General features: G+C 39.5%; 1 non-coding gene and 1 pseudogene across 1 annotated transcript; one reads left to right on the top strand and one right to left on the bottom strand.

Moving 5' to 3' along the window:
• Window positions 1–1,949: 1,949 nt before the first annotated feature.
• Window positions 1,950–6,773, bottom strand: LOC114822029 (uncharacterized; annotated as a pseudogene).
• A 16-nt stretch (window positions 6,774–6,789) lies between these two features.
• On the top strand, window positions 6,790–6,895 carry LOC139193252 (small nucleolar RNA R71). Its single transcript, XR_011577648.1, has one exon. It is a non-coding gene; the product is annotated as a small nucleolar RNA R71 (small nucleolar RNA).
• Window positions 6,896–11,297: the final 4,402 nt, after the last annotated feature.

Here is an 11,297-nt window from a genome sequence, read left to right as displayed (position 1 = left end):
GTCAACAGATTTTCCAAATGTGCTTTCGGCCAAATTATGCATTTGGAGGTTAGTGGTGTGTTCTTTGTGCTCCACTCCAATTCCCTCTTCGTTGGAAATGGATGGTATAAATGCATGAAATATATAAGTGATCAAATACTCCCAAACTTGCATTTTTGCTAGTCCTCATGAAACAACAGCCAAGAACTAAGTAAAAGCTCAAAACATCATCCAATAGTTAACCAAATTTCCTTCAAACAAAACGTTGAAATGCCATGTGTGAGCTAGCCATGTCAATGCAATTCCAAGCTCCTTTAAATCATCATATGCAAACATGTGAGCTTCTCACAAGACATACGCTCATTCACTCATAAGTTTTGGTTAATGTGTTTCACTCAAGTGATCTCATTGTACATGCCGCCATATACTTGCTTGTCCACCTAACTCGCTATCAATATTTTAGTAATACCTTGGATCAATAGGATTTTATTACGGTTGTAATGGGGCTAAAGGTGATAGGCTAATGAAAGAAAGGATATGGAAATCAAAATTTTTTAGAAAGTACACTTTAGTAGTTGTCCAACACCTCAATATCACACCACCTCAAATTGAAAGCAAAATAATAAAACTTCGAGCAACTGTTACTCCCCAAATTTAACTTCAAAAGGAAATTTATACTCTGCAGACACATTTTCAACAAATCAACACTCTCCAATTTTCTTTTTCTTTTTTTTTTCTTTTTTTTTTTTTGACAGAAACAAATCTGCAAAGCTATGCATAAATCTGCAAAAACTACATCACCCATCAAATTCACATTTCATTGTAATACACATGCTCCATCCATCTTTCTACATAAATGAAACCCCCAAGAACACAACCCATGTAATACTTTCTCAAAACAATAAGGAATTGATTTCTGTGTATGGGCTCAACTCCAATATCGGAGCATGGTAAAGAGATGTGGCTAAAAAAAGAAATGGCTTAGTTAAAGGCTCAACGGGCTACTACGAATAAATATAGCATATAAGGTAGGCACGAAAGGCTCAAACGATCCAAAGATGGCCTATATCACTTCCAAGTTATTACATGAATTGATTAATGAATCGAGAAGTATAAACCAAGTTCTAGAGATACATGTACAGTGAGATCATACGCACAAGAAGGAATGAGATTGATGCATAATGGTTCAATCATGTAACGGCTCAAAAGCTCACAAGGTTTACATAATCTCACATGATTCACATATGAAACGCTAAATCATGCTCAAGTTTCACATTGACAAGACTAGACACATTTATTTTTCAAGGATGCTTGCTGGAAAGTACAGTTAACACAAAGACAATGAAAAGAACTTAGACTTCTTGAAAGGAAGAAGGAAATTAAGATCAAATCTCATCATTGAATTGAGAAGTAGCTACAAACAACAACAAAAATGAAAAAAACAATTTTATTTCTTTTATTTTACGAAGAAGTAAACTAACGAAATATATTTCCACCCCCAAACTTAATTATAGCATTGTCCCCAATGATAATGAAAGGAATTTTGAACAATAAACATAAAAATGGAAGGAAAGAAATACAAAATGAAATCAATACACATAAAGAAAAGGAAAGAACACACCAATTTGTGTAGGCGAGGAGAGCAGCAGTAAAGATGCATTTTTGTTCCATAATAGAATTCCAAATCATCGCCAAACTTGTTTCAACACGTCCCATTATGCATAACAAATGTGTGAGTAACCCGTGGGATTAAGAAACTTTGCAAGAAGTGGTGGTAGAGATTTGCAAAATCATTACCTGCATAAGGAAGCAAAAGTAGGACTTAAACACACAAACCAGAAAACAACATAAAAATAGAACAAAAACATTTAAAATTATTCAAACTAAAGATGAAAGATAGAAAGCTTGGGTTGCCTCCCGATAAGCGCTTTAGTTACTGTCTAGAGCTAGACATTCTGTTGGCAGTTTGATTCAAATAACAGGTTCCTTCAAAGTGATGGAATCCTTGGCAAGATCATATGGAGACTCCTTGTATAACTTCAAGCGATGTCCATTAACTTTGAAGACAAAACCAGTTTGCATGTTTTGGATATCCACAGCCCCATGAAGATGGACCTGTACAACACAATATGGACCATTCCAACATGATTTGAGCTTTCCTGGGAATAGTTTCAGTCTCGAATTAAAAAGCAAAACCTTCTGACCCGGTTGAAACTCTTTACGAAGGATGTGAGCATCATGAAATTTCTTGGTCTTATCCTTGTAAATCTTTGCATTCTTATAAGCATCATTCCTTATTTCTTCCAGTTCATTCAACTACAGCTTTCGCTTCTCTCCCGCTGCTTGGTAGTCAAAATTGAGGTGCTTAATAGCCCAATATGCCTTGTGCTCAAGTTCCATAGGTAGATGGCAAGCCTTCCCATACACCAAACGAAAATGAGACATCCCAATTGGTGTCTTATAAGCTGTCCTATATGCCCACAAAGCATCAGTAAGCTTTAAACTCCAATCCTTTCGAGATGAACTGACAGTTTTCTCAAGAATCCTCTTGAGCTCACGATTAGATACTTCAACTTGTCCAGATGTCTGTGGATGGTATGGGGTGGCTATGCGATGATGAATATGATACTTGGCACAAAGGGCAGCCATGGTGCGATTTAAGAAATGCGTACCTTCGTCACTGATGATAGCACGAGGTACTCCAAATCGAGGAAAAATAGTATTTTGCAAGAAACCGAACACCACAGAACTTTTGCATGTTGGAGAAGCTATTGCCTCCACCCACTTAGAGACAAAATCAACCGCTACCAAGATGTAAAGATTGCCATGTGAAGAAGGGAAAGGTCCCATGAAGTCTATACCCCAAACATCAAATAGTTCAATCACCAAAATACTTTGTTGAGGCATCTCATTTCTTTGAGAAAGATTTCCAACTCTTTGACACTTATCACAAGCCTGGCAGCATAGGTATGCATCTTTGAATAAAGATGGCCAAAAGAAACCACTCTGTAAGATCTTGGCCGCTGTCCTTCTTGGTCCAAAATGACCACCACATGCATAGTGGTGAGCAAACTTCAAAATGCTTTCTTGTTCTTCTAAGGGGACACACCGACGAATGATTTGATCTTGGCAATGCTTGAAAAGGTATGGCTCATCCCAAAAGTAGTGTTTTACAGTGGAGATGAACTTCTTCCTTTGTTGGTAGCTGAACTCTGATGGTATTTCTCCAGATGCCAAATAATTTGCGATGTCAGCATACCATGGTACTTGATGAGTAACCGCTAGAAGTTGCTCGTCTGGAAAGCTCTCTTGCAGGGGCAATGAATCTGCCTCATCAGTGCTTGCATTTACTAATCTTGAGAGATGATCCGCCACAACATTCTCACGTCCCTTTTTATCTAGGATCTCCAAATCAAACTCTTGCAAGAGAAGGACCCATCGAAGCAATCGTGGTTTGGCCTCTTTTTTAGACAATAAGTACTTGAGAGCAGAATGATCAGAATACACAATAACTTTAGCACCAACTAAGTACGATCGAAACTTTTCAAGAGCAAATACCACTGCAAGTAATTCTTTTTCTGTAGTGGCATAATTCAGCTGAGCATCATTCAAAGTGCGGCTGGCATAATATATAACATGGGGGAGCTTGTCACGTCGCTGACCAAGGACAGCACCCACAGCGTAATCGGAAGCATCGCACATGAGCTCAAAAGGAAGGGTCCAATCTGGAGCTATTATAATTGGGGCTGATGTGAGAAGATCCTTCAATTTGTTGAAAGCATCATGACAATCTGCATTAAAATCAAAACAAGCATCTTTAGCAAGTAAATTACAAAGGGGACGACTAATTTTGGAAAAATCTTTGATGAATCTTTGATAAAAACCAGCATGTCCCAAGAAAGATCTCACATTCTTCACAAAAGTTGGTGGTGGTAATTTGGTGATCACCTCAATCTTTGCCTTGTCGACCTCTATTCCTTTGCTTGAAATTAGATATCCTAGCACAATGCCATGCTTAACCATGAAATGGCATTTCTCCCAATTTAACACAAGATTAGTCTCCCTGCATCTTTCCAAAACCAAAGACAAGTTATCCAAACATATATCGAAAGAATTACCAAAAACAGAAAAGTCATCCATAAAAACCTCAACAAAATTTTCAACCATTCCAGAAAAAATACTCATCATGCATCGTTGGAAAGTGGCAGGGGCATTGCACAATCCAAATGGCATTCGTCTGTATGCAAATGTACCAAAAGGGCATGTAAACGTTGTCTTCTCTTGATCCTCAGGGGCAATTGGAATTTGGTTGTACCCTGAATAACCATCTAAGAAACAATAGAAAGAATGACCAGCTAGTCTCTCGAGCATCTGATCAATGAATGGCAGCGGAAAATGATCTTTTCTAGTGCTGTCATTGGGCTTTCTATAGTCAACACACATTCGCCATCCGGTGGTCATCCTTGTAGGCACAAGCTCATTGTTATCATTCTTCACCACAGTAATACCAGTTTTTTTTTTTGAACCACCTGAGTTGGGCTCACCCATTTGCTATCCGAGATTGGATAAATAATACCTGCATCAAGCAACTTCATCACCTCAACTCTTACAACTTCCTTCATGATCGGATTTAGATGTCTTTGAGCTTCAACAATTGGTTTAGTCCCAGCTTCCATAAAAATTCTATGCATGCACAAAGCTGGACTAATGCCCTTTATGTCAGCAAGTGTCCACCCCAGAGCATATTGATACTTGCGAAGAACTCTTAGTAATTTGTCTTCCTCCGTGTCATTAAGATCAGCAGCAATAATAACAGGCAAGGTCTCATTCACCCCGAGATGAGCATACTTGAGGTGGCTCGGCAGTAGCTTGAGCTCTAACTTCGGAGCTTGCTCACTTGAAGAAAGGAGGGGCTGCTTAGGTACTCCAAGGCTTTCATAAACATGTCGCCATCTTGGATTATGAATTGGTGCACTATCCAATGCAGCAATGACGTCCACCATATTTTCTTCCATAGATAAAGTAGCATCATGGTTGGTGAGGCAAGTTAACAGCTCATCATTAGATGATCGTGAGGCAAAGTTTGCATGCACAATCCCATCCACAACATCAACACGAAAACACTCTTCAGGTTCGAAAGGACGCTTGACAGCTTCAAAGAGTTTGAATACAACTGACTCTCCTTGCACTCTTAAGGTTAAAGTACCTGCTTCCACATCAATAAGTGTCCGGACGGTAGCCATGAACGGTCGGCCTAAAATAAGAGGCACTTCCTTGTCTTCCTCCATGTCAAGTACAATGAAATCAGCTAGAAGATAGAATTTATCCACTTTAATAATCACATCTTCCAGAATACCCAAAGGATAGGTCACGGACCTATCTGCCAATTGAAGACTCACAGATGTGGGCTTGAGTTCTCCTTCACCTAATTTTTGAAAAACAGAATAAGGCATAAGGTTAACACTTGCTCCTAAATCAATCAATACTTTATGAAAATCAAGACTACCAATAGTACAAGAGATAGTGAAACTCCCTGGATCTTTCTTCTTGGGTGGTAGCTTATGTAAGAGGACAGCACTGCATTGCTCAGTTAAAATCACCTTCTCGTATTCCAAGAACTTTTTCTTTTTAGAACATAGCTTCTTCAGAAATTTGGCATAAGATGGGATCTGTTTAATAGCATCTAATAGAGGCAAATTAATTTGAACCTTAGCCAACGTCTTCATGAATTTAATGCATTGTTGATCCTTGGAACGTTGTTGCTGCCGTTGTGGAAATGGCAAAGGTGGCTTGTATGGTGGCTTGTCAGAAGGTGCAAATAAACTACCAAGGCCTTTTTCCTTGTTTGCATCAGAGTTGGGTCGAGATTGCACTTTGTCACTTGTACTAGGATCTGGAATACCTGCTACAGAAATAGCCTCTAATCGAGACTTTGCAGCTAACGGTGCACTTTCAGTAAACTCTTCTTCTTCCACTTCGGCTTCATGGTGCACCACTTCTCTGTTGTCATAACTCTTGCCACTTCTCAATGTCCGTATTACTTTGCAATGCTCCATCCCTCTTGGATTTTGCTCAGATTGGCTCGGGAACTTTCCTTTCTCTCTTTCATTGAACATGGTAGCAAGCTGTCCAACTTGAGTCTCCAAATTCCCCACTGATGCCGTGAGATTCTGAATGCTAGTTTGTGTGGATTGGACAAAATTGTTGGTGCTATTAGAGAGAGCAGACATACGTTGAGCTAGCTGTGACATTTGGTCTTCAAGATATGGTTTCTTAGTCTCACTAGTTGATTGGTAAGACTGTTGGTATTGACATGGCTGTTGGTTGCCACCCCAACTGAGATTGTGGTGGTTCTTCCACCCAGGATTATATGTATTGGAATAAGGGTCACTTCTGGGTCTAATGAAATTATTCACCATATTCACATGCTCTTGCACAAGCTCAGGATAGCTATCCTTGTTGGGGCATTGAGTGATGTCATGAGTTTTCTCACTACAAATGATGCAAGCTTCCTTGGCATTGGGCATGGAAGAGACCTGCATTAAGGCAGCAAACTTGGCATTAAAATTCTTTTCCATTTTAGCAATTTGAGCAGAAACATTAGAAGAACTCTGAGAAATCTCAAAAACTCCCCTCTTTTGTGTTTGTTCTTCTGTCCATTGTTGGGATTCAAAAGCCATCATATCAAACAACTCAAATGCTTCCCTTGCAGATTTTGACATTAACGACCCTCCAGCAGATGCATTCACTTGACTCTTGGTGGTGGCATTGAGACCATCATAAAATATGTTCATTTGAAGGTTAGAATCAAACCCAGCATGAGGACATTTTGTGTACATCTCATATACCTTTCCCAAGCTTCATGGAAAGACTCGTTTGGTTTTTGAACGAAAACCAATATCTCTTTCTTGAGTGCAAGAGTCTTGGAAGAAGGAAAAAACTTATTGAGAAATTTTTCTTGCAATTCTGTCCATGTTGTAACGCTATTGGCAGGCAGAGAATGCAGCCACGCCTTGGCTTTGTCCTTCAAAGAGAACGGGAACAAGCGTAACTTGATAGCTTCAGAAGAGAAACCTCTGATTATGGTGTTGTCACATGCCTCAATAAAATCAGCCAAATGCATGTTGGGATCACTGTTTGGCAACCCATGAAAGGATGGCAATATGTTGAGGATGTGAGGTTTGATTTCAAAGGTTGTCCCATCTTCCACATCTGGATATATAATGCACCTTGGCACTGCATTGATTCTCGCTGCCAATGAATTCCTTAAAGGTTGACCTGCTGCAGGTAAGGCTAGGGCCATGTGTGCAACTGGTGCCAAAGGTTGGAAAATAGATGTGCTGCTCTCAGGATCACGGAACAAATCCTTAAGAAAAGTATCACCAAGGTTGGAATCTTGTGCTAAATATTTTTCTCTAGCTAACTTCCTTGCACTTCTCTCTGGTTCAGGGTCGTAAGGAATAAGCACTTGATTCTTGGACCTTGTTCCAATCACCATATACTACACCTGAACAAACAACAGAAATATTAAGCCACAATAAAAATAAAAGTAAAATAAAATAAAACTTAACATAAACTAACTAAACAACAAAAAGGAAAAAAAAAATAAGTAAACCTAGATGAATCAAAAACACAATTTATGCAAATTGGCAACCACTAGTTAGTTAAACAAAGACAAAAATCTCACACCACACATCCACTGCACTTAATCAAAGATCGAAATTCAACTAAATTAATTGTTATTTTTTTTTAATTTAATGATTAATAAAAATACGACTTAAACATAAGCATAAGAAAAATAAACACAAAAGCTCGGGAACTGTTGGCACAGTCCCGGGCAACGGCGCCAATTTCTTGATAGCGATTTTACCACTTGTAAAACAAAGGGTTAAACCATAGAAAATTCTTGCAAGAGAACAAGTGTTTGTAGTATATAATGGTTCAAGCAATGTCGATCTCCTCAGGGACTGATATAAACAATTTACGAGTTTTTGTGTATTTACTTATTTAACTCTAAGAATTACACTAATTTGACGAAACTAAATACTATTGGATGTGAATTAAACAAATATCTAAAATGGGAATTTGCTTATAGGAACAATGATTCAACTTAACAAAACAATTAAAAATATAAACTCAAGATAATACAATTCATTTAAGAAAATTAGATTGACAAGGTGCTAGAGTTCAACCTTTACTAACAACACTCCTACGTAGCTCTTCCAATTGCTTAAATAATTGAAAATACCTATTCTTTGAAGGTTGGATTTTATTATGTATGTTTTACTTGTGACATTCAAGCTAAAACGCATACCACTACATGCAATATATCCATGACATTTGGATTAAATATAAACATGAATGATTCATTAATCTTGATGAAAATTCTTTTGTTAAACCATGTAATCCCTAACTCCGCCTATGTAAGTTTATCTTACATTGCCGGTCCCAAGCCCGGATAAAGAAGGAGGGGGAGGGTGTCAGGTAGTCGACAGCCGGCACTCCACAGTTACGTCGAATCCTTATGACAATGAATCCAGAACGAAATCGCGCTAAAGCTAGGACGTCACCCGTAAGTGGCGCGCTGTGTGGCCCTAGCACAGTGATAAGTGAGCAAGGGTCGTTGTATCTCCATCGGCACCCGGATGCAGTGTTAAATGAGCAAGGGGGCCATAAAAACTTCTTTTCGAACGACTCCACTCAAAGTTGTTTGGGAGTATATGCTCCTATCAACTTTACACAGGACACACAAAATAAGTACTTTGATCCTATTAGACGGGAGATGGTGAAAAAGCTAGGACAGAAGGGTAGAGTTCAAGAGAGTAGAATGCGTTTAGGAATGTGGAATATAGGAACCTTAACGGGAAAATCTATGGAAGTAGTGGAAGTTATGGTGAGGAGAATGATAAATATTATGTGCCTACAAGAAACTAAGTGGGTTGGTCTTAAGGCAAATGATCTAGAAAACTCAGGGTTTAAGCTTTGGTATTCGGGCACAAATAGAACGAGAAACGGTGTTGGCATCATTGTGGACAAGACCTTGACACAAGATGTTGTAGATGTCAAGAGGATAGGAGATAGAATCATGGCAATCAAGATTGTAATAGGACAAGAACTCATCAATGTGATTAGTGCGTACGCACCTCAAGTAGGGTTGGATACAAGTTCGAAGGAGAAATTTTGGGAAGACCTTGGAGACTTGGTGCAAGGAATTGCTCAGATGGAGAAGTTATTTATAGGAGGAGATCTAAATGGACACGTGGGCAGGGAGACAGGCAACTATGGAGGTTTTCATGGTGGCCATGGTTTTGGAGAGAGAAATGAGGATGGGGAAGCTATCTTGGATTTTGCAATGGCCTATGATCTCTTCTTAGCCAACACCTTCTTTAAGAAGAGAGAAGAACATGTGATCACCTACAAGAGTGGATCATCAAAAACACAAATAGATTTTCTTCTAATGAGGAAAGGGGATCGTATAACTTGTAAGGATTGCAAAGTTATACCGGGGGAGAGCTTGGCTAATCAACATCGCTTGTTGGTGATGGATGTACATATCAAAAGAGTGAGAAAAAAGAACAAGACTTGGAAGTGCCCAAAGACTAGATGGTGGAATCTAAAAGGAGAAAAACAAGTCATTTTCAAAGAGCAAGTAATCACCCAGTGTGTGTGGGATAGAGAGGGGGAAGCTAGCCAAATGTGGAATTCCATGGCTAGCTGTATCCGAAAAGTAGCAAAAGAGGTATTAGGAGAGTCCAAGGGCTTTGCTCCACACCAAAAGGAATCTTGGTGGTGGAATGAGGAGGTACAAACAAAGGTGAAGGCTAAGAAGGAATGTTGTAAAGCCTTATACAAGGATAGGACCGATGAAAATGGTGAAAGGTATAGAAGAGCGAAGCAAGAGGCGAAGAAAGCTGTGAGAGAAGCTAAGTTAGCGGCTTATGACGATATGTATAAGCGACTAGATACCAAAGAAGGAGAGTTGGATATCTATAAACTAGCTAGAGCAAGGGAAAAGAAGACAAGGGACCTAAACCAAGTGAGGTGCATCAAGATGAGGATGGAAATGTTCTTGCTACAGAGAACGCGGTCAAAGACAGATAGAGAGGTTATTTTCATAATCTTTTCAATGAAGGACATGAAAGGAGTACTCCTTTAGGGGAGTTGAGTAACTCAGAAGAGTGTAGAAACTACTCCTTTTATCGTCGAATCAGGAAGGAAGAAGTGGTTGTAGCTTTGAAGAAGATGAAGCATAGAAAAGCAGTGGGCCCAGACGATATACCGATTGAAGTGTGGAAAGCCTTGGGAGAGACAGGTATAGCATGGCTCACTGACCTTTTTAATAGGATTTTGAAAACGAAGAAGATGCCAAACGAGTGGCGAAAGAGCACCTTGGTGCCAATTTACAAGAATAAGGGCGACGTACAAAATTGCATGAACTATAGGGGTATTAAGCTAATGAGTCATACAATGAAGCTCTGGGAGAGAGTCATTGAGCATAGATTGAGGCAAGAGACACGGGTTTCGGACAACCAATTCGGGTTCATGCCAGGGCGCTCAACCATGGAGGCAATCTATCTTTTACGAAGATTGATGGAAAGATATAGAGATGGGAAAAAGGATTTACACATGGTCTTTATAGATTTGGAAAAAGCGTATGATAGGGTCCCAAGAGACATTCTTTGGAGGATTTTAGAGAAAAAAAGAGTACGAGTAGCATATATCCAAGCTATAAAGGATATGTATGAAGGAGCAAAGACTGCCGTAAGAACTCATGAAGGACAAACCGAAAGCTTCCCCATAACTGTAGGATTACATCAAGGCTCATCCTTAAGTCCTTACCTTTTTGCGTTGGTAATGGATGAGTTAACAGGACATATTCAAGATGATATTCCTTGGTGTATGCTTTTCGCAGACGATATAGTGTTGATAGATGAAACTCAGGAAGGGGTAAATGCGAAGCTTAACCTTTTGAGAGAAGTGTTGGAATCTAAAGGTCTTCGCCTAAGCCGATCAAAGACAGAATATATGGAGTGCAAGTTCAGTGCAAATGGAGGCCAAAATGAGTTAGGGGTGAGGATCGAAGATCAGGAAATACCAAAGAGCGACCGTTTTCGCTACCTAGGATCTATCTTGCAAAAGAACGGAGAATTAGATGGAGATCTCAACCATAGAATACAAGCTGGATGGATGAAGTGGAAGAGTGCATCCGGCGTGTTGTGTGATCGTCGTATGCCACTGAAGCTTAAGGAAAAATTTTATAGGACGGCAATAAGGCCGGCGATGTTGTATGGCACAGAATGTTGGGTGGTGAAGCACCA

Source organism: Malus domestica, chromosome 16 (genome assembly GCF_042453785.1).
Source record: "Malus domestica chromosome 16, GDT2T_hap1".
Classification (NCBI taxonomy): domain Eukaryota; kingdom Viridiplantae; phylum Streptophyta; class Magnoliopsida; order Rosales; family Rosaceae; genus Malus; species Malus domestica.
The sequence above is the reverse complement of the archived record's forward strand: the minus strand, read 5'-3'. Positions and strand labels throughout refer to the sequence as shown.